The following is a 23,768-nucleotide window of genomic DNA, read 5'->3' as shown; positions in this document are numbered from 1 at the left end:
TCAAATTCTATTGGATTTTCTCCTAGTTGAATTTCTGAAGAGCCAGGGTAATACACTTAAGACAGAAATAGTTCAGATTCATAGTAAGCTCACATTTACTTAGCCCCTATTATGGTCATATACATTATCTCATTAAACCCTTATAAGATATTTTGCTAAAGAGGAAACTGAAAATCAGGAAAGGTAACTTATTTAAGATCATACAAGATAATAAGACATGGAAAAATCGAACACTTTAAGGCAGAAGAAAAAAAGAAATTGAACCAGCATTTCCCGGGAAAAAAAATTTAAGAGAATATATTGCATAGACCAGAAGTAGGAAGAGAATGCAAGATTTAAAAAGATTACAATTGCTTAAATTTATTAAGAGCAGATATGAATTAATATATATTCACTGGTTTGCACTGAGTGCTAAGTTAGGCTCTCTAATTTGCTTGGGAGTAAAGCACTAAACAAGTTCCACATGCTTCTACCCCTTTTCTTTTCTGGATTCTTAGTGCCATTGTTGTGTGTTCATTTGCTTGTTTATTTATTTTGTAGTGAGGGTAGAAGGATGCCTATAAAGAATCCGTTATCTATGTTGCTGACTAAGGCCTATTGCTTACTTCAAGTAACCTTTAGCTTTGCATAAAGTAATGTCCTCTCTTTCCTTTCATAATATGAAAAAAAATGCACATTTGCTACTTGCCTCTAATGTATAAATGCTTTCTTATAGAGTCACATTGTTAAAATAGTGTCCATAAATTTAAAAAATTAATCTGGGTGAAATATTAGGAAGTAGGATATTCCAGCCATGTTGAGAAGTTTCACGTTACACTGCTGGAAGTCAGCGTTGTTAATTAAAGTTTTATATTTGAAAACAGGGAGAATGGTTTCTGAATTAATTGCCCTTCTAAATCAAAAGGTAATACCTAAACATTTTGCCATTTTTTGTGTAGGTGAATTTTTCTCACCATTGCCTATTATAAGTTTTGATAAGCTAAAACCTATACATTTTTCTTACTTTACATTAAATCACACTTCTACTTTGCTTTCAGCAGGCATACTTATTTATAAATCAGAACTAATCCAGGACAATGATGACCTTAATAAATGTTGGTGGGAGGGAGCTAATTGGCTATGCCATAAGTGTAGGGAATAATACTCAGAAAGTGATAGCACTTTGGAATATGAAAGATGGGGCCAGTGTATCATTTATGCTTCTGTCTTTTTAGTGCCTACATCACATTCCTCATGCAGGAGTTCCCATTGGCCAATGGAAAGTTTAGCAAATAAGGCCTTTAATTACTGCACTCAGTAATTGTTGACATATGTGTACTTTACAGAGCTAATTTATTTCACCATGAACCCAGTGTTTACGAACACACAAAAGCAGATTTATAGTATGTAAGGTTAAGAACATTTTTATTCTTTATGTTACATTTTGAGGCTAGATGGATTAAGAAATGTTAAGGTAAATTTAAAAATGATGTGAATCTGCCCAGTGGGATGTGCGGTAGACCAAAAAAAAAAAAATGGTAGTTACTTCTTGAATAATTTAGAAATAAAGGAATTTTATATTTTAAAAAACATTATAACATGTGTTTGAAATGCAAAGATGATTTGAAGATCATAGATCTAAGGTCATGTTAACAGATAAGATCTTGAGGGATCACAGGATTAAGCTGTGTTTTTAGTAATGAGGCTGTCTAACATTGCTGAGCCCTCCCTCGTTGCTGGGCACTAGTCTAAGCCCTTCACATCAATTAGCTCATTTATTCATCATAACAAGCATCTTCCTGGACACTGTTAATATTCCCATTTAGCAGATAAGTGACTCAGAGCAGAAAAGTTCCCCAAAGTCACAGATAATACATAAGGAATCCAGATTCAAACTCACATAGACCTGGGTAGAGAAAGTTCACAGGAGTGATTGTTTCTCAGTCAACTGGTATTGCTTAGAAAATATTAACTTATTTTCATCATCCACAGATAACAGTTTGATAAGGTACAAAACACAAATTTATTAAATTTTTGTAGATGAGCAAAGATGATTAAAAATTCTCCCTTTTCATTTTCCTATCATTCTAAATAAATAAATTAATAAAATAATGAGAACTTAATAAATCCTGACACTGTATGTAGGTCTGCGTAAAGTACCAAAAGCAGTATAGAGATTGAAAACGATGTTGGATTCTCAACCCCTAAGAGCATGTAGTCTAAATAAAAAAACTAGATGTGAAATAACAGAAGACAGTGGTCAATGGCTAAATGTTATATGGCAGAGATGACATCCTCACAAAAGAATGATTTAAAAGTAACTTTGTGTGTGGTACTGAGGATGGAACCCAGGGGCTTTCTACCTCCGTGCTACACCCCCAGCCCTATTTTTTATTCTTTATTTTGAAACAGGTTCTCATTGAGTTGTAAAGGGCCTCACTAAGTAGTAGCCAAGGCTGTCCATGAACCTCGATCCTCCTGTTTCAGCCTCCCAAATGCTGTGATCACAAGCATGTGCCACCATACCAGGCTATAAAAGAATGAATTTTTAGCCGGGCGTGGTGGCGCACGCTTGTAATCCCCGCGCTTGGGAGGCAGAGACAGGAGGATCGCGCAGGTTCGAAGCCAGCCGCGCGCGCTGGCTTAGGAGACCCTGTTTCCAAATAAAAATATAAAAATAGGTCTGGGAGTGTAGCCCAGAGGTAGAAGGGCTTCCAGGAACCCCAGTACCAAAAAAAAAGAAAAAAAAAAGAATGAATTTTTAAAAGCACTTTACACAACTTTTCAAGGCCAAAATATTCAAACAGATAATAGAGAAAGGTATAGGAAAAGAGAAAATGTTGGAGGCTAAAAGAACAATAAAAATAATGTCATGATTTTAAATACAAATTTTCTATATTTGTAAGACAGTAAGAAAACTCACCTGAGCAGAGTGATGGTATATTTTGAAGTTTTTGATAACTTTCAAACAGTGCAAATAAACTAAAGAGAGCTTTGGGAAAATTTTAAAAATAATTTAATTACATTAAAGTATATTTATATTTCCAGAATAGCTTAATTAATTGTTTTCTAAACTCCCTAAATTTGGGGCTTGGCTTTCCCTTGAGCATTTGGCAGCCACACGTAAAATGAGGATTTTTAATCTTGATCCTAATGGTATTTTGGGATGGTTAATTTTTTTATTGTAGGGGTCTGTGCTAAGCATAATAGAATGTTCAGCACCATCCCTACTTCTAAGCAAGAATTTCCAGTTATGACAACTAAAGATGTCTCTAGACATTAATAAATGTCCCTAGGAGAGTAAAGCCACTATATTATCTCTTCAGACTCAAATGCATAATACAATTCTATTTACTTATTTTAAAATTTTTTAGGTATACACATAGCATAATTTATTTTGGCAGTGTGAAATTTACAAAATTCTTACTTAATTTTCAAACAATAGTTACTATTTCTGTGCAGTTTAGGGTCATAAATTCTAGATTTCCATCTTTAAAAAAGCAGGGAAATGACACAATTTTTTCTTTTCTTGGGAATGCATTATTAGTCACAAGCAACTCAGCTAATTGAGCGGCAACCACTATTTTGCTATATCTACAGAAACACCCTTAACATGCACTTAAGGTACCATAAAATATTAAGCTTAAAATAATTTAAGTACTTCTCATTATTTTAAACAAATGTTTTATTTTACTCTGTATTAATTTTTCTCTGCCGTGCTTGTACTATAACCAGCTTTCAGTTATGCTTTTATTTTTTTCTCCCAACCAAAATGTAAGCCATTTGAGTGCATTTTTGCTTAGGCATACATTTTTTAAAAGCAGACTTTTAAAAAGATCAATAAGTGTTATTTTATTAAAACATAGTATATTTTGTTTTAATAAAATAAAGTTATACTCTAATGATAATTTTTCAATTTATATCTACATGTACACCCTTAATATGTATACACCTAAGATATTATAAGTATTTAAAAGAGTTTTAAATGTGTAAAGTAGCATTTTGAGTATATTATGGCATTTTAGTACTAAATAGATGAAAATAATTCACTTAGTTGAGAATTAATTGTAGCTAGAAAGTTTTTGCTCAAAATTTTTATGATATCATGAACATATAATATTAGAATATAATAATGAATTTCACTTAAGATATTTTTCTTGTGGATTTAGAGAATTTTAGCCCCCAAAATGAGAATTTTCTTTGCATTTTCTTATATGTTTAAGCTAAAATTCATCTCATTTAGAGACATGGATAGTCCATACCAAAAATATGGAAAGATAATTCTTAAAATATTTTTGAGTAAAATGGTCTCTACCATATTAATGTATCAAAGTCAAGGGATATATGAAGAGACTGAGGACTGCTTTTATGCATATAGGATGGACTTTGCTCTCCATAATTTATGAGAGCAAATAGAGCACATAAACTTCACCCTTTTTTATTTGCCAGCTGGTACTGCCATCTGTGATCCCAGGTACATAGAGAATGTGCATGAAGGCCCAGGAGCACCCTCTCAGAAATTCACCTGCCTATTTGGCCATCTGCTATGGTCAATATTCACTGAGCCTTTGGCAATCCCCAACCCTGGCACATCAGAACTAGCCTCTGGACAACTATTATCTGGACCAGCGCTGGTGTTAGTATTTCGTTAGTATTTCTCTTGGGGCTTCCTCCTTCTGTCCTTCATTCTTTCTTAGATTCCTCTCTCTCCTCTCTCTCTCTCTCTCTCTCTCTCTCTCTCTCTCTCTCTCTCTCTCTCTCACACACACACACACACACACACACACATCACTATATGTACTATACACTATGCATATACATACACACACATATAGATCATTATATGTACTATACACTATACATATACATAGGCACTGGGGGCTGAACTCAGGGGCATTCTTAGCTCTTTTTATTTTTTGTTTTTGAAACAAAATCTCACTGGTTTACTGAAAGTCTCATTGACTTGCTGAAGCTGGGCTTGAATCTGTGATCCTCTGTCTCAGCCTCTCACATACTGGAATTACAGGTGTGCACCACCATGCCCAGCTACCCCCCTTATATTTTAACTCGACTGAGAGCCCTTCGCAGCCATACCATGTAAGTATAAAGTCCCCAGAATTAAATCCAAAACCAGGGTTCTTCCTATTATTTCCATTTTGTTTTAAATAAAGAGACAAAATCCTTGGATTTTAGTCTGAGTTAATGAATGAAGTTAGGCTTCCTTTAAAACTTTTGTGGATTCTTTTCCTGCATAAGAAAAGGCATTATCTTTAAAAGGGACAGGAAATCTTAATGAAAGTATCAATAAAGAAGTGATCCGTCACATCTTTTAGCAGGAATACAGTAGATAGGATACAGAAAGGTGTTTCATCGTCAGAGCTCTCTTTAACTGAAGAACGGAGCACTGGGATTTCTTCGTCCTGCTCCAGAAGGTCAAACTGCAAAAGCCATTTAATCCAGTCGTTTGACTTTCTTTTTTCTTCTCAGCAATACTTGAAGCAAATTGTTGGCATAAATGACTTTTCTTAATAGGCAGGTTACTGACCTATTTGCCAAGAATATGTCCATCTAGAGAGTTCATTGTGTAGACACACTAATGGGTTTTCCTATAAATCATTGGGTTGTGGGAGAACCTGTCCCAGTGTCTGGACACACCTTTGGAACTCTGAAACATATTCAGTTTAACATTGTTATTGGTATTATTGCCATACCAAGTTACTGCTATACCGCCATTATACCTTTTATGCTTCTGGAATGATCGATTCCCCAGGGAAGCTGTACAGAAAGTACTCCCACTTCCTTAAATACAAAGCACTAAAACAACATCTTCCCCGGCCAGCAATTTGGGGGCTTGCAATTTCACTGAGTTGAAATGTACTTTAAGCAAATTGACTCATTGTCATGCTCTGAGTCATGACTGTATTTATCAGCAGCACAAGGAACAGAATAAGACATTGTTCTTCCCCTTAGTGACGTTTATCACAACTTATAGAATGTTTCCCTACATGGTGTCATTGTACTGAAGCAACTGCTACATGGCAAAATAAAGGAACAAAGAAACCCACCCTAGCACTGGAGCACATGAGCTCTACAATCTCTGCTTCCTGAAAGCAGAAGCAACTCTAATGGCATAAAGACATTTAAGTGGCCACTAATAGGGAGACAGAAAGTAAATTGAGATACCCTCCCCTAAGAGCACAGTATAGTCCTTTTAAAAGTATGTATATGAAGACAAAAGCCAAATGACATGGAATGATTCTTATGATATAAAATTATTTTTAAAGTGCAGGGTATAATGTTTTCCTATTATGATCCTAACTGTATAAAGTCACATGTTTAGAAATTAAATTGGGAAATAAATTCAACAAAATATTATGAGTGGTCATCTCAGACTTTGGAATTAATATACGATCATTATTTTCTTACTTGTATTTCTCTGTCTTCCACATTTTCTACCAATGATTATTTATTTAATTTTCAGAAAGAAAATATTTTAATGAGAAATTGCAGCCAAAGAATGCTGTAAATATATATTCTATAATGACAAATACAGAAAAGATAAGGATTAACTTAAAATATTTTGGGAGTAGAGGAGACCAAAATTTAGAAGAAGAAAACCTCAGACTCTAAACAAGTTCAGTTATCAGAGAATAGATATAAAAATTCTGAATAGCCATATGATATTTAACATCTGTTGCAAGCTAATTCTAATAGGAGAAGGATCTAGATGTTACATAAAATAAATGCTTTCAATGCTTTTCCTAAGAAAAGCATTAAAATCCAGGCATGGTGGCACACGCTTATAATCCCAGTACTTGGGAGGCTGAAATAGGAAGAACAGGTTTAAGATTAGCCTTAATTTCTTAGAGAGGCCATCCACAACTTAGTGAGACCTGTTTCAAAATAAAGAATAAATAATGGTGATGGAGATACAGCTCAGAGGTAGAATGCCCCTGGGTTTAATCCCTAGTATGAAGAAGGGAGGAGGAGGAGGAGGAGGAGGAGGAGGAGGAGGAGGAGGAGGAGGAGGAGGAAGGGGGTGTTGAGAAGTTAGGTACAAGTTTGTAATTCCAGTACTTGGGAAGTTGAGACAGGAGGATCGTGCAGGTTCAAAGCCAGCCCCAGGTACTTAACGAAGCTCTCAGCAACTTAGTGAGACCCTGTTTCCAAATAAAATAAACAAAAGTAGGTCTTGGAGTATAGCTCGGACTTAGCCCCTGGGTTCCATCTGTAGTACCACAAAAAAATAAATAAATAAAATTAGGGACATTTGAACACAGGTATTTATCAAATTTGAAATACAAACTCAAGTCCAATTTTAATGGGAAAAAAATCTAGGTAGCACCAGCAGTGTATTTAATTTAAATGTTTTTAATCTGATCCAATTCGTTGTCTTTTAGTGCAGTTTAACAAATATTTATTGAAAGCATATGCCTGGCTCACTGCTGGGTACAAAGAAAATAAGGAAGCAAAACGGTCCTTCAAGCTTCCGTTCTAGTGGCTCACACATTCTCCCCTATCATGCAAGCATCAGGAGAGCAGGAGACCCAAGAAAACAGGTGGCATCTGGTCTGGATGCCACATTCTCCTGGGAAGACCTGCTCTTGCTGGAAGTGACAGGTGAGCTTGGATGTGAATTTGGAAGCAGATAGCAAGTGTGTGTGTGTGTGTGTGTGTGTGTGTGTGTGTGTGTGTGTGTGTGCTTTATATGTCAATTGGAAGCCAATGGGCTCAGGAACTGGGTTGAGGTCAAAGGGCATGTGCAAAGAACAGAAAGAGAGCATAGAACATTTGAGAAGGTGAAATATATTTGGTTTGTTTCCAGTTCAGAGTGTGAGTTGGGGACAAAAACAGAGAAGAAATGGGTCTCAGGGTCTCTTAGCATCTTGAGGCTGTTTTATATCTAAATGAAAGAAATATTTTTATCTTCCTTTTTAAGTACACTTTTATTGATGCATTGTAACTTTACATCGTACTGAGATATAGAGTGATGGGAAGATACCTGCACATAACACCTGGTACGTTTTCTTAGACACTAAGCCCTGGTGCTCCTTCCCTATACATGTCATTAAATTGGTATTGGTAATTTCATATAGGTACATAGCAGTATTTAAACTGTCCCCTTCTTTTTGCCTCTATCCCCCTTTCTCCCTACTCTAACCCCCCTCCCTCACCCCATTGGAGCGTCTACTCCTTTCTCTGAAGTATCTCATTTCCACTTTCCCTCTGACTTCCACACATGAGAGGAAACATACAGAGACTCACTTTCTGAGACTGACTAATCTCACTTAGCATAATATTCTCAAGATCTATTCATTTCCAGCAAATGCATAATTTTGTTCTTCTTTATGGCTGTTTTAGTGATGACATACTTTGAGAGTATGAATGGCTTTATGCCTACTTCTCCAGTGTCAGAGTATTCTTGTATTCCTGAGAAGATAACTTTTACATGTAGAGATGGCACACAACATTAGTAAATTCATTTTAAAACTTTAGATTACATTATTTAAATGTATTTAGGATTGAGTTTCTATAGCTTCATTTGGGCCTGGATCTTTCTGCTGTGGGAGGGCTATTTTGTAAATTATTGGATACTTGTCAGCATCACTACCCACTGGTAGCCAGAAGCTTGTTCTTACTTTGAACAATTGACGATGTTGTTTGATTTTGGAAAATGTCCCATTGGAAGCAAAATTTCCCTAGTTGAGATCAATTGAACTAGGGCTTTCTTTGTGGAACAGTTAGAATCTCCAACATGGAAGATCTAAGACAGCAGCTTTGATCTGACATATTGGTTTCATGAGGCATAGTATATCTATGGGCATTAAAGACTGGTATTAAATTTCCATTTACCGATGGCTTGAGCAATAAAAATTTATGAACTTAGACTTGGTCAGTTTTGCATTTCCTTTCTTTTGTGCCATCATTAGAATTAAGAAAACTCACAAAAATCTAATCCCCCTAAATATGAAACTAAAGGCTCAGAGATTTAAGGACAGTTCTCTAAATTATCCACATTTTTGTAATCATTCTTGTCTTAGTCACTATACTGTATAGGCAAGTTTTATATTACTTGGTTCTATCTTTAGCTCCTAAATGAAAGAAATATTTTTATCCAGAGACCTTTAAACAAAGCCTACTTACAGGCTGTATTTTTACATTTAACATAGTACTATTAGAAAATATAACTGGGATGGATCAGATATCACAAACAATAATTAAAGGTAAACTTAAACGACATGTCTCACAATTGTCTTGATACTTTTAAGAAGGTTAAATTTCAATTTTTACATAGCTTTAAATACTGTGCAGAAATTTCCCCATGAAGCTTTTTTTAATTTTGAGAGTCAGAGATTATATGATACTTCATTTATATACATTAGAAGTAATTTATGTGTTAATCTGTTTACTTCCCATTAGGCAAACTTCAGGATATATCTTATGTAATTGCTTATCTTTCAATGATGTCTGTTTTTTTCTCCTAAGCAAAACTGATATTTATTTCAGCACCCAGAACCACCAGACAACCTGCACATTGATAATGTGCTGGGAATAATTTTTGTTTACAAAATAATTTTCATCTTCTCTTTCCTCTGTAAGTCTGTGTTTCTAAGCATACAGTTAAGAGGGAGTAGATATGCTGACTTTGCTTCCCTTCCATAATGGATATACAGTTTAATCTAAGGCTGTTATCCTCCAATGTTTATATGCAATTCTTTCTAATGCAAAGAATCTCAATATATCCAATTATTCAACACCATATACATATCTATATTTATTTATCAAATATAAACCAAGCTATCAACTGATAATTAGGTGAGACATGAAAGTTTTGTCATAATTAATATTCTGTCAATAGGCTAGATAAGACAACTCCAAGGGTTAATGTTTTGCTGAGCAGCCAGATACTGTTGCCAGTGAATTTTTCTAGCTCACTCCATTCACCCAGTCTGTACAATGGATTGGGCTAGAGATGTGTCTTCATAAATCACTCTGAAGTGCAGGGGGTAGGAGTGTCTAATTAATCAGCACTGTCATTATGTTTGACTTGCCGCTGCCTTCCTGTGTTTGGGATGGAGACTCAGTGTGTTTAACCCACATGCTCTTAAACAGGTCTCCAGTGGTGGTGTAAATTTTAACCCATTCACAGAAAAAGTCAACCAGTGTGATTCAGCCATATTTTACAAAGACAATATATCTTTTAAGGAAATGCCCCCCCATTACTTTAAATTAATTTTTCTATCCACCACAGTAGGAGGTTTTTTTGAAGGGTTGAAAAATGCATCTTTGAATATTCATTTGTGTGTGAATTGTATGGTCAGGACAAAAGCAAAAAATATTTTTTTTAGAAAATAGGATATCACATTTTAAAATTGGAAAGATCATTTGGACCTTAGTTTATTATCGCCATCATTGAAAATGTATTCCAATATCTTTGATTTTGCTTTTGGATTTCTCTCATTTTTAATCATATGCCCTCATATAGTGTTCTTTTTATTGATAATATTCCCTGATAGAACAATTATTTTAGAGTTAAAAATCATAAAACTTTAAGCTAAAACTATTTAATGGTTAGAGAGCATAAAACTAAGCTGGGCATGATGGTACATACATGTGATCCTAGTACTTGAGAGACTGAGACAGGAGGATTCAAGGTCAGCCTCAGCTATCTTAGACTCTCAGCAATATGGCAAGACCCTGTTTCAGAATAAAAAATAAAAATAAAAAGGGGTGGGGTATAGCTCAGAGATAGTAAGCACCTGGGTTTAGCCCCCATGACCCTCTCCCTAAAATTAACACTACATATTACCCAAATATATATGCTATCTTAATGGCTTACATAGGGTATATGATTAATATATGGTTGAGCTCAGCCTATACTGTGTTTCATATCACTCAGCATCAAGATTAATTGAAAAATAAGCAGGATTAATTGAAAAATAAATAAATTTCATATGCAGTAGCTTGAGAACTTCATTATTACTCTATAACAATATCTACTATCTTTTATAATAGCTGGTTAGTAAATAATGCTATAAAATTAGTTTTTTCTGTGACATTTTGGCAATGTTATTAAACTTTAAAAACAGTAATTTGGATTTCTTTTCTGAATTCAGACATAACACATGCACATACATATATATGGTAAATGTTTTCTATAAAATGAAACGCAGGGGCTTTCTACCTTTGGGATACACTCCCAGACCTATTTTGTATATATTATTTGGAAACAGAGCCTTACTAAGTAGCTAAGGCTGGCTTTGAACTTGTGCAATCCTCCTGTCTCAGCCCTTTTTATTTTTTGTTTTGAAACAGGGTCTGACCAGATTGCTGACAGTTTCACTACTTGCAAAGGCTCTCCTTGAATCTGTGATACTCCTGCCTCGGTCTCCCAAATTCTGTGGTTACAGGTGTGTGCGTCCATGCCTGGCTCAGAGAATCAGATGATTCTCCCACTCCTCATCACTAAAGAACTGATTTGCTCCTGCTTTGCCAAGACTCCGAACAAACCTGTAAACTGGCTTTCGTCCTTCTGTAACTGGAAGCACACATTTGCAAGTTTAATAGTATGACAGTTTATTCATGACTATGCAACAGAGGAAACTTGTGTGATGAGGTTGGGGATTAAAGTTCTCATTTTGGAGCCGGGCGTGGTGTCCCACACTTGTACTCTTAGCATTTGAGAAGCTGAGACAGGAGGATCTCGGTCCACTGACAGCCTCAGCTACTTAGTGAGGCACTTTGCAACTCAGTGAGACTGTTAAAAAAAAAAAAAAAGACTAAAAGTAGGGATGGGGGGGTATCTCGGAGGTAGAATGTTTCTGGGTTTCATCCCCCATTACCACAAAACAAATTTTAAATTCTCATGTTGGTCATAAACCAATTAGATGATCTAATGAGGGTTTCAAGGAGATTTTTAGAAATTGAGGAGTAATTTTAAAAATATTTACTCAGTGGTGTCACTACTCCCCAATTCTATACAGTGTATGCATTCATATCATGTAAATAAATGTTCTAGCCTCAAGCATTCCTTCTCTGCAAATGCACTGGAGACTACCTACTAAGTGCTTGGTATTTCTCAGCACTTTTTAAAAATTTCTTTAAAAGAGTCTTACTAAATTGCTGAAGGTCTTTGCTGGCCTTGATCCTCCTGTCTCAGCCTTCCAAGTGCTAGAATTACAGTCATGCGCCACCATGCCAAGCCTCTCAGCACTTTTTTAAAAAATTTTAATTTAATTTATTTTTTGGTGGTACTGGGAATTGAACCCAGGGGCATATTGCCTCTGAGCTATACCCCCATCCCTTTTTTAAAAAAAATTTGTGTTTTGAAAGAGGGTCTTTCTAGGTTACTAAAAGTCTTACTAAGTTTGCGATCCTCCTGTCTGAGCTTCACAAGAACCGAGATTACAGATGTGTGCCAGCATGCCCAGCAAGAAGAATATTTTAGGTATTTAAAAATCATTATATATAACAAAGAAAATTCAAAAAATCTACATGCTTTTCTATAGCTGTTGAGCTGAGGTGAAGAAAAGCTTTTGGAGATGAGGCTTCTTGCAAAGTGTTGCACATGGAAACAGATGTGATATTTATCTTTTCACAAATGTAATTTATCACAATTATTTATTGTAACTTTTATGTTAGTTATGGCTTTAATGTTGGAGAGAGAGCTGAATTACCTAGTCATCAATCATGATAAGATTGCAATTGCAAGTTGGTGATATCTTTGTCATTTATATTTTACTTTGTTTCCAGATATGATTTTGTGTATGTGTGTGTGTGTGTGTGTGTGTGTGTGTGTGTGTGTGTGTGTGTTACAGGGATATGAACCCAGGAGAATTCTACAGACAAGCTACATGCCCAGCCTATTTTATTTTTATTTTGTTCTTAGCTTATTTTTTTCAGGGGCTTTTTTTGTTTTTGTTTTTGTTTTGTTTTTGTTTTTTTGTCTTTTTGGAACCAGGGATTGAACCCAGAGTGCCACACCTGTGAAGGAGGTGCTTTGCCACTGAGCTACATACTGGACTCTTATTTTTATTTTGAAACAGGGTCTCAATAAGTTGCAGACGACCTCACTAAATTGCTGAGGCTGGCCATGAACTGCAATCCTCCCGTTTTAGTCTCCTAAATACTGGGATTGCAGGCATGCGCCACTGTGCCCGGCAGCATATGTAATCTTAAACTTGATAACAGTACAACAAAATATTATATAGGAGCTAAGCAATTACTAAAAAGAAGCACATGAGAAAAGATATTGGATGTTAAAGAAATTAGGAAGGCTGACTTGGGCAGCAGGGTTCCTAGGCGTTCAGAAGTTGAGGTCTTTCTGAGTGTGAGAAATAATGACAGTGTAGGCAGAAATAATGAAGTGAAAATATTCAGAGCATGTTAAGTAGGGGAGTCCACTTGAGTGACGAGCGGGAGACAATGATGGAAAGAGAGGTTGCTGCAAGATGGTCAGAAGCCTTAGTTCCAGCAGGGCAGTCCAGAGGCACCGTGTTAGCCATGGCAGCTAGCACCATAAGAGAGTGACAGTGTTTGAAGCGACAGACATGTTTAACCTGATTTAAACACTAGAGGGTGGATCCAGGTACTGAAGCATCATGTGGTACCCCATTTATATGTACAAAATCTGTGTTGTATGTATCTTAAAAATACATTTAATTAATAAAAAAAGAAACGGGCTTCTGTTGAAATTAGTAATAAAATGAAATTTTTAAAAAATGAGTAATCTGGAGTCCATGCATACAGACCTGAGATTTTGAGACCCAAATCCAAGGGAACATTTTGGAGGCTGCTGAAAGAGGAATTTAGATGGGAAATGATAAGGACCTAGCACAGAGCAATGACAGAAGGGCTGTCCAGAAAGTAACGATGGAGAGCAGCCCCCAAGGAATTCACTGTAGTGCTTCCAACTAATGGACAGTTACCAAGCCCTGCCAGGGCAGCAAGTTTCCAAAATTAACTCTAGGGTCTCGGTGATTGAAATTCTAACAGTGGTAACATCAGATAAAATAAGAAAGCTAAAAAAGAAATTAAAAAGAGGACTACAGATTTTAGTATATGGATGGTATTTTACAAATGATATGGACAGTATAGGATTTTTTCTTTAGCATAGCTATATTGAAATACACAGAGAAGTGTATTGGATATAATTATTATTTTGTCAATGAGAAAATCTATGAATTCCAATCTTAATTATGTTTTGGAACTTAAATATTTAATTTGCCATTCATAGCAGAAACCAAAATTTTCACTTAATTATTCACTAGTTATTTCAATATAAAAGCAATGTGTGTAAGTAAATTTTACTTTAGAAAAGTATTTAAAACACTTTTTAATACTTTGAAAGTTATTTGCATAGCAAATAAAAGTTTAATAGTCATAAATAATATTTTCTTTTAATTCTTAAAACGTCATGACTAAAAATAAACAGTAAAAAGACCATATCATAAAACAATTTCTGGAGATTTATTTTTTAGCTTTACAGAACACTTAATATTTCAAGGTTAAATGCATTTTAAGTTTATACTTATAAGAATAGTAGATAGTATGTATTATAAGAGCAAAATTAAGCTAAGTATTTTAGCAAAATTCCTTCTCCCACACAGAAGATAAAATAACATTCACCAGTTCCATTGCTTCTCATATGAGGATGACCAGGATGAACACATGCACACATGCATGTATCTGGAGATGGAGAGGTTTAAACACACAAACACTCAGATTTTCTTGGTTTGGAACTTTGTTGATCAAGATTCAGAAGCATCATACTGAACTGTATTCAGAAAGCTTTTGAAATAACTTCAAATGATTTATTTCACCACCATGTGAACTGCAAGACAGAGATCCCTTCTGTTTTATAGGCACTATATGCTTTAGGCAGAAACGCACTCAAGTCACAAACCGTTACCATTCCTAGCTGTGAAAGCTCTTGGGTGGTCCTCAGGGGAAACCTTAGGCAAAAAGATCTTTCTGTAATCCAATCTATACAGCAAATCATCATAGAACTAAGAAAAGAGAGGAATGGTAGAATTCTCCACTCCAGGTTAAGTTGTGGGAAAGGAAATTCGTGACTAGCAGCACTCAGTTTAAAATGTAGGAACCTCTGTGTAACTATTTCACTGCATTTATCTTATTGAGAATGTGAATGATGCTTTGCATATTTTGAGAGGATAAATATTTTACAAAAACCTCATTCTTAAGAGGTATTCTAGCTGAAGTAGTATTCCCTAAGAATAGTGAAGAGAACTTTGGTCCCTCCTGATGACTAAGCCTCCAGAGAAATTTTTATTTTGTTTATGCTTCAGATAGTTCACCTAAAGAGAACATTTCCTCTGAAGTTGATGGTATCCAAGGCTCGTAACTGCATTAAAAAAGGTAAGGCTTTTGGAGGCTGCATAATATTCCAATTAAAGAATGCATTATGAACCCATGTCAGCACTTTGAAATTTTCTACATTCGTGTTGGGCTACCTGTTAGGTGTTTGAATTTCAAGTCCTAAAACTTTCAGTAATTTTTATACAGTTATTTGTCCACTAATTTTTTCATTCATTTATTTATATATTATTTCCCTCAACCAACATTTACAATGAGCCAGACATATTTTGTAAGGGATTATGGTTAGAAAGTGATATGATCCTTTCTCTCAGAGTTTCTATCTTAAGGGGAAAAATAGTAATTAATAAAATAATTTTAATAAAGAATGTACAATTGATAATTGAAATCATGGATGCTTAGCTATAGAAAATGCATTTGTGTTATATGTGTAACACATGAGAAGTTAATTTTATTACGCATGTATAATTTGTTTGTATCTATGTGTATACATGTAATTATATAATGAATGCCATTTCTCAAGTTGTGTTTATACATATCTACTCATGGATGAACTTTAATACATACTTTAAGGAAAAATATTCAACATAAATTTATAAGAAAAGAAATTATATTTTCTCACTAAACATGATATTATTAGTAGAAAATGCTATTATGTAAAATAGGCACTTGGGAATAGTTTCTTCCAAATTCTTAAAAGTAACTTTTTAATGTGATTGAGTTTTTAAACTTATTTTCATAAATTACGAGAAGATAATATTAAAAGATCAAGAAAGTGAGACTAGGAAGGTAATCTCATGTATTTCTTCAAGCAATGAAATAGACATAAAAATACAACAAGTAAGAATTCTGGGCCATGTTTAAAAAGGAAGGTATAATCCCAAAAAGAACGAGAAAAACACTAATTCTCTTAGACATCAAGTTTTCTATTGTATTGTCAAATTCATTCCCAACCTGAAGCTCTTTCAAGAACACAGCATCTGAAGCCTCATCTATTCTCTGACATCTGTGCACACGCACACCAGCGGCAGGCACACCCGCCGCCAGGGCGTAAAACTAGGCTAGAGGTCTGGATGCATCATCTGGTACCTGTTATCAGTCAACAAAGATCCTGTGCTAAGTGGCTCCACAGATTGCACCAGGCAAGAAGCAAGCCCCAGGAGAAAAAGCCCAGGCAATATTGCTCCAGAGGGCTGTGGAATTGTGGCTGTGGTCTCTCTGTTAGTGACACTGATGATACCAGTGACAATTAGGAGAGAGGGTTTAGAATGTGAATGGGAGCAATTCAGCTGCTACAATATCCATCAGCAGACTGTTGCCCGAGGCACAAGGACCCTGCTGTCTTTTGTTTTTCTGTGCAAACTGCAAGATTGGAGGAGGTGGAGGGAAGGGAGGTTTATAAAATTCATAGGAACTTAAATTTTTTAAGCTAAAAATTGTTGAAGTGGCCATTTCTTAAAAGCAGAGTTGGTTCCTGCCTCTAGCTTAAATCCCCTCTCTCTGACATAATGCTTAAATGAAATAATAATAATACTTGAAGAGTAAAGGTTTATATATGCTCAGAGAAAGTCATCAAACTAATACTACTAAGTGTCCAATTATTTCCTCTTACCGAACATATCTTTGTAATAATCCCCAGTAATGTGGTGGTAACCATTCTTTGGACCATTATTAGAGGGTTTCAATATATGCTAAGGAATATAATGTCTTTTGTTTTTGTGGAAAATTAGTATTTTCTAGAAGAAATCCTATGATTCAATTTATAGTAAAGTTAAGAATAATAGTGACACATAACTATAAAAACGCTAGAAAAAAGTAAACACTAGCATGAAAGAATGCACAAAATGTCAAAAGACAAAATTTTATATTATTTCTGAAATGAAAAATATAGAATAGTAGTAGCAGGTTAGATGTTTTGCTTTTCTGTCCTGGAAAGAGAAGCACTCTACCATTCTAACAGTGGCTCTTCAGAATGAAAGCAAGAATCCCCAAAGATATAGAGAATAGTATTGAGTTGATGTTTAAAAGTTAAAGTTTGGATAATATTTCCTGGGTGTGTGTGTGTGTGTGTGTATATATATATATATATATATATATATATATATATATATATAAATTTATGTTTTATTATGCTATTTGAAAAATAAAATTTAAGCAATTTTATTTTCAGAGTTATCCTAGCTTGGTACCTGATATTGATCTCAAATTAGAGAATGACAAGCTTTCAATTAATCAATATATAATAGAAGCCAATAATATAAAAAGATTTTGCAAAGAATATATTTTATTTCAAGCTAATGACTTTATTACATTTTTGCTAATGCTTTACTGTATGGGCAGATAATCCCACATGTAAAGAGCTTAAATACAGTGCAACGGGAATAAGATAACACATACAACTAAACATTCTGTTAAAATGTAGTGTTTTTTATTTTTATTTGGTTTTTATGGCTAATGATGTTTACAAGGGCGATACCAGAAACAGCTTATCACCAAGAATTCTAAAATCACACAAACTTGCACCTGAGAAGAATTTTCAATGGGGAAATAAAACCGGGCCAACCTCAATCATGGCTTATTAAATTACAGCTGGCCCCAAACTGTTTGATATTCAAGCAGCTAATTAGCAATGGAGATGGCTAATTCAAACTCTGGGCTTTGATCTCTGGTTCACCCAATATTTATTAGGTTTATTTAAAAAAAAAAAGAAGAATGGAGAGAGAAAGTATCTTGGAAGCTGGAGGAGACAGTCTGCACTGTAGTTTACTTATAATTTACAGACTTGTGGTACTTAATATATAATGCAATAATCTTCCTGGTGCCATTTGTCATTCGGACGCTGCCACAGATTATAGCCTAGGGCACAGCATCTGTGCACAGATCTGGCAGGAAATGGTCTAAAATCTTCAACAGCTGAGCATGATGTTTTGGTGTAGTTGGAAAATTCAACCTCTGCTCCAGAGGTCATTGCATGCTTCTGTCCTGACAGCCCAAATTGTTAAGCATGTGACTAATATGCATACGGAACACAGGCTGCCTGACGTCTGCTCCAAGCTTGATGGCTGGTTAGCGGCTAGTCTTAATTTTATGTGACAATCCTATGTAGGAAGTGCGGTGGGGGTGACTAAATGGAGCATATTGATGTCCCACTGGGTGTAGCCCCTGTTGTTTTGACAAATTCTCCTTAGCATTTATCAATCAGGCCTACAATGGGGAGTGTGCTGAATATCTAATTCAGACATGCTAGTCAGGGCTAATAGAGCAAGATAGCATGTTATTCAATTTGTACTTGTTAGCCGATGTCCCACTGTCACTGGGCAATTTACCTTCACACTTCACAAATGAAAAGAGAAATTTGCTGGGCTTCAAACACTTACATGAGTTACAAGCAAAATTTTAATTAGCATGTCATTACGGCAATAATTTATTGCTTCTTTGTAGTTTTCCTAGCATACAGATGTACTTTTCTGATGTTAGAAAGGATGTCCCCAAGGTTTATAAAGCAGGTAATAATAAGGACAGCTAACAGGCTTTTCTCAAAGACGCATATTGATACATTTTCTTTTTTTAAGTTTTAAATACTTATTTATATACAAAAATAAAATAAGATGGCTATCTGAGGTTTTTACTTTGGGGGGGTCCTCTAATTAATTTACCCGTTCTCTTTTAATATCGTGTTTATTTTAACAAGTTCAACCAATCATCAGTTTCTTCCTGAATATCTCACATGTGGTGAACTACAGAAAGTACACTGTTCTTGTTAAAAACACTTGACAAAAGGCAGGGGGAAGCTCTGCAGTTCTCCTGTGAGCACTTGTGAATGTACCAGGGTGTTTCCAGATTGTGAGCAGAGTGGCATCTACTGTTATCTACCAACTGTTTACACAAAGTTGTCTAGAAACCACAATCCTAAGCAGTTGACAAATAAAATATATTAAGAAAGGAGAGTATAAGGGAGAAGTTGGTAGGCATTCATCATGCATGGCTGCGAGCTGGCATCCTTGGAGTACAAGAGTGAAAAAATGACCTATAGCATCCAACGCAAAAAGAAACAAAAGAACTAGCACAAAAATGCTGGTGATTCTAAGTGGGTTAAATCCTAAGTAGGTTGCAGTGTGGGCATATTTTGAAGAGTTATGATTGTCATGTCAAACCCTCTTCCTGTGAAAGGTACAGTCAGTTTACTTACAGTGATGGTATCTCTTCATGGTTGGTAAATATCTGTGTACTATCTTCCAAATATGTGTCCAATCTACAGGAACATGGACCAATGACAAAATTTCTCCATGTATTTCTAAATTTAAAGAATATACTATATCCACTGAATTCTAGGCTACCAATTTTGGAAAGTATGGTCTTATGACCATCTTGCATAAAAGCTGACTGTCAAACAAAGTGGGGTCTTCGGTTTCATTTCTGGAGTACTGAAAGTGTCACGAGTGTCTTCTCCATCTCTGTGTTGTTTTTCTAACTGATGTGGTACAGATCGCCTAGCAAGATTTCAGCTTTAACTGTGGCAAGAAGGAATAGCAATGACCAGACAAAAGAGCCAGATGAAGAAATACATGAATAAACCCATAGTTCCAACTTTGGCTTCCTTCATCCAGAAGGAATATTAAATGTCTATTCCTATCTGTGGGGAATCAGAACAGTTTAAGTAAGTCTATTATGTTTGGAATTGGGAAAAGTTTATGACAAAGAGAAGTTGTTTTAGCACTGTGAGCAATGTCTACGTATTCATTTTACATTAGTATTTTCTAGTTGTAGTTCTAGCCTTTTTGAAACTTTTTTGGGCTAGATAAAAAGTCTTTAAAATAGTCTTTTTCTGGCTGGGTGTGGTGGTGTATGCTTGTAATCACCGCGCTTGGGAGGCGAAGACAGGAGGATTGCACAGGTTCGAAGCCAGCTATGCTGGCTTAAGAGACCCTGTTTCCAAATAAAATATAAAATAGGTCTGAGAGTGTAGCCTGGAGGTAGAAGGGTTTCCAGGAACTCCAGAACCACCAAAAAAAAAAAAGTCTTTTTCTGGACTAGATATTCATATAATCTCTAAGCCTCTTTGATCATAATTATTAGACTGATCACATGTCCATGTCCATTAATTGTGCTAACATTTAAAAATAGATCTTGTGTGTGTTTTTTTATTGTTAACATTGCTCTTTGGATTTCAAAGTGCTCCTTGGATTTATAAAGTGTGTGTGTGTGTGTGTGTGTGTGTGTGCGCACACACGTGCGTGTGCAAGCATCCACGCACAAGTCCATGCATGTGATACACATAGATTTTTACTATTAGAAAAAAATGTGCCCTACTTATGAAGGGTACTCTAATATAATAACAACTGCAATCTATTCTTTCATCATACAATGCTTTATAAAGAGAGTTTTTGAAGCATTTGAATAAAAGCATGCCACCTGACATGAATAATTAAATATCAAGAATGAAGTCACTCCAGCATGCATCCCAGCTTTACTGAGGAAGTCTAAGTAAGTGTACTTCTATTTTACTGCAGGAAGATACACTAAGAATAATATGTATTCTGAAATCAAATGATGACACAGTGCATTTTATTTATTTATTTATTTGTTTGTTTGTTTATTTATTGTGGTACTGGGGGTGAAACCCAGAGACTTTCTACCTCTGTGCTTTACTCCCAGACCTATTTTATACTTTATTTGGAAACAGGGTCTCACTAACTTGCTGAGACCCTCACTAAGTAGCTGAGGCTGTCGTCAAACCAGTGTGATCCTCCTGTCTCAGCCTCCCAAGGACTGGGATTACAAGCATGCGCCACCATGCCCGGCATGACACGGTGCATTTTAAATTTATATATATTTAAAATATACAAAAGAATACTACATTCATGAACTGTTGTGGGGTTGCATGTAGGATGGTTCATTCATTCCTCACTGCACTGTTCCTTTCCAAAATACCTTTGAAATCACAAAATGAATATTTATTTGTTTTGTTTGTTTGGAGTTCTTCATCCCACTTTACTATTATGCACAAAGAAGGCAAAAAACAGTAGTATCTTTAAAATTTGGGATGATAATTAGGGACTTTCTTGGTTCTAAGTTTTAGATGTATTTTAATGTGTATTTTAGAATATTGTTTTGTTTTTGCAGTACTGAGGATGGAACTCAGGGGCATTCTACTTCTGAGCTACACCCCCAGCCCTATTTTTTATTATTTATTTGGAAACATTTATTTATTATTTATTTTGAAAGTCATTGAGTTGCAAAGGGCCTCACTAAGTTGTAGCTGAGGCTGTCCTCGAACCATGATCCTCCTTCTTAGCCTCCCAAATGCTGGGATTAAAAGCATGGGCCACCACACCTGGCTAGGATATTGTTATGATCATAATTCTGACAATTGTGTCACTAGACAAAGACAAATATGTGCATGAGATAAGGCATATAAATATGTTACACTATGGAATAAAGGTGTCTTAGACACTACATGTGAATTTAAAGGCAGAATAGAAAATTCTCATACCTAGTTGAGAATGTTAAGAACGAATCCATGGAGATGGTTTTTGAGAGGGCCTTTGATGAAGAGGTGAGGTTTCTGGTGATTGAGGGAGGTGTGGTTGGTTAGGCATATCAAAAAAAAAAAAAAAATCACAAGCCAGGCATGAGGGCACACACTTATAATCCCAGCATTTGGGAGGCCGAGAGAGGAGGATTAAGACAACTGCCCCAGACAACTGTAGCTACTAGTGAGGCCTTTTGCAACTCAGTGAAAACTTGTTTCAAAATAAAGAATAAAAAATAGGGCTGGGGAGGTAGAATGCCCCTGGGTTCAATCCCCAGTACCACACACAAGAAAGGAATCACAACAAAAACAATCAAAACAGCAAATAAAAACCTAAATGCAGAAAAAAAAAAAAAAAAAAAAAAACAAGTCACGGGAGAGCAGTCTCTTTTGCTGGACTGGAGCACTGGGTCCGTGAGCAGGATGACCACAGAGCAGGCAGGAGGCTGGAGCCAGATCACAATTCAACTCCTCACTTTCATGCTCCTAGGTCAGTATACCACCAAAACATTAAAGAACTTTGAGCAAAGCTGAAAAGCCTGGAGAGGCAGTTCTGGAGGAGAAAATCAGCAACAATTATGAGAGCAGATTAAGTAAGAAATTGCTATAGATCCGGAAGCAGTTAGAACTTTAAGAACTTTATTGAAGTAATTCAGGTGAGAACTTTGTTAAGAACCTAGTGTTAAAAGTAAGCAGTCCTTGGACTTAAGCTACTTGTGTTTCAATTTAAATTCAAGTTCTAATACAAATACAGTGATTGTTTTGGAATATGCGCACAACATATTTGAAATTAATGATCACTGCTTCTTAGTTGACATTTGATTCACAGTTTATTTAAATAAAAATATAAACACAAATCACGAAAAAACTCAAAAAGTCCAGATATGTACATATGTATGTATGTATGTATGTATGTACATTCAGGGCGAGAGAACTCTATACTATACTATTAGGATTGAGACCTTTTTCAAAATCAAAATAAAATGGGGCTGCAGTGTAGCTCAGAGATAGAATGCCCCTGAGTTCAACCCCCAGTACCACACACACACACACAAATCAAAATTTAAAATATACATTTTGATTTGAGTATATTATAATCCAGAGGTATATCTTTATTTTTTAAGAATCATTTCGCTTTTTTTTTGAAGATTTAAAGAAGTTTATTAAAAAGATAGAAATACAGAAGATAGGTACAGCTTCATACCAGACTGGCATGGAGGGGTGACTTAAATGAATACACCAAAGGTATCACACGTGGACCGGACATTTTATACCCATGACCTCCATCTTGTTTGTGTAATTCTGCCGTAGTGAACGTCCCTGTAAGGTACCTCCCCTTACCCCGTAAGGTACCTCCCCCAGCAAGATGTGGCAAGGTGTCTCCTTTCATGAAGGTCAACCCCTCCTACCATCTTAGCTAGCTTATCTAATCATGTTGATCTGTCTTTAGATAGAGAAAGGCCTAGTTCTCCTCTCCTTTTGACTTATTAATTATTTTTAGCTAGATTAATTTACATTGGAATAGTTGCCTGCTTTTAGGCAGAAACCAAGTCCTTGCACAGATTTGCCCCTCACCCAATTTTTGAAATATATTAATAATCATAGCTTTCTCAAATCTTCCTAGGCCATCCCCAATACTGGTACATCCCCCCCTCTGTCTAGTAACTTCCTGACACCTGTCAGGCCAAAGGTAGATACAGAAAATACATTTTGACATTTACAATTTTGCAAACATTTAACACAAGCTCAATTTCCATTAAATTTCCCCCCATTTCTATCGCATGAATGTACCCCTCAGCAAAGGAATAAGGACGTTGAGTCAGTCATAAACTGCTTCGAGCTGTACAGGGGCGAAGTTGGGGGGCCCCAGCTTTAGGGTAATATTCATGCATATAGTTGAATGGGTGAATCAGATGGGTCT

The sequence above is a fragment of the Muscardinus avellanarius genome, assembly GCF_963383645.1.
Source record: "Muscardinus avellanarius genome assembly, chromosome: 1".
NCBI lineage: Eukaryota > Metazoa > Chordata > Mammalia > Rodentia > Gliridae > Muscardinus > Muscardinus avellanarius.
The sequence above is the reverse complement of the archived record's forward strand: the minus strand, read 5'-3'. Positions refer to the sequence as shown.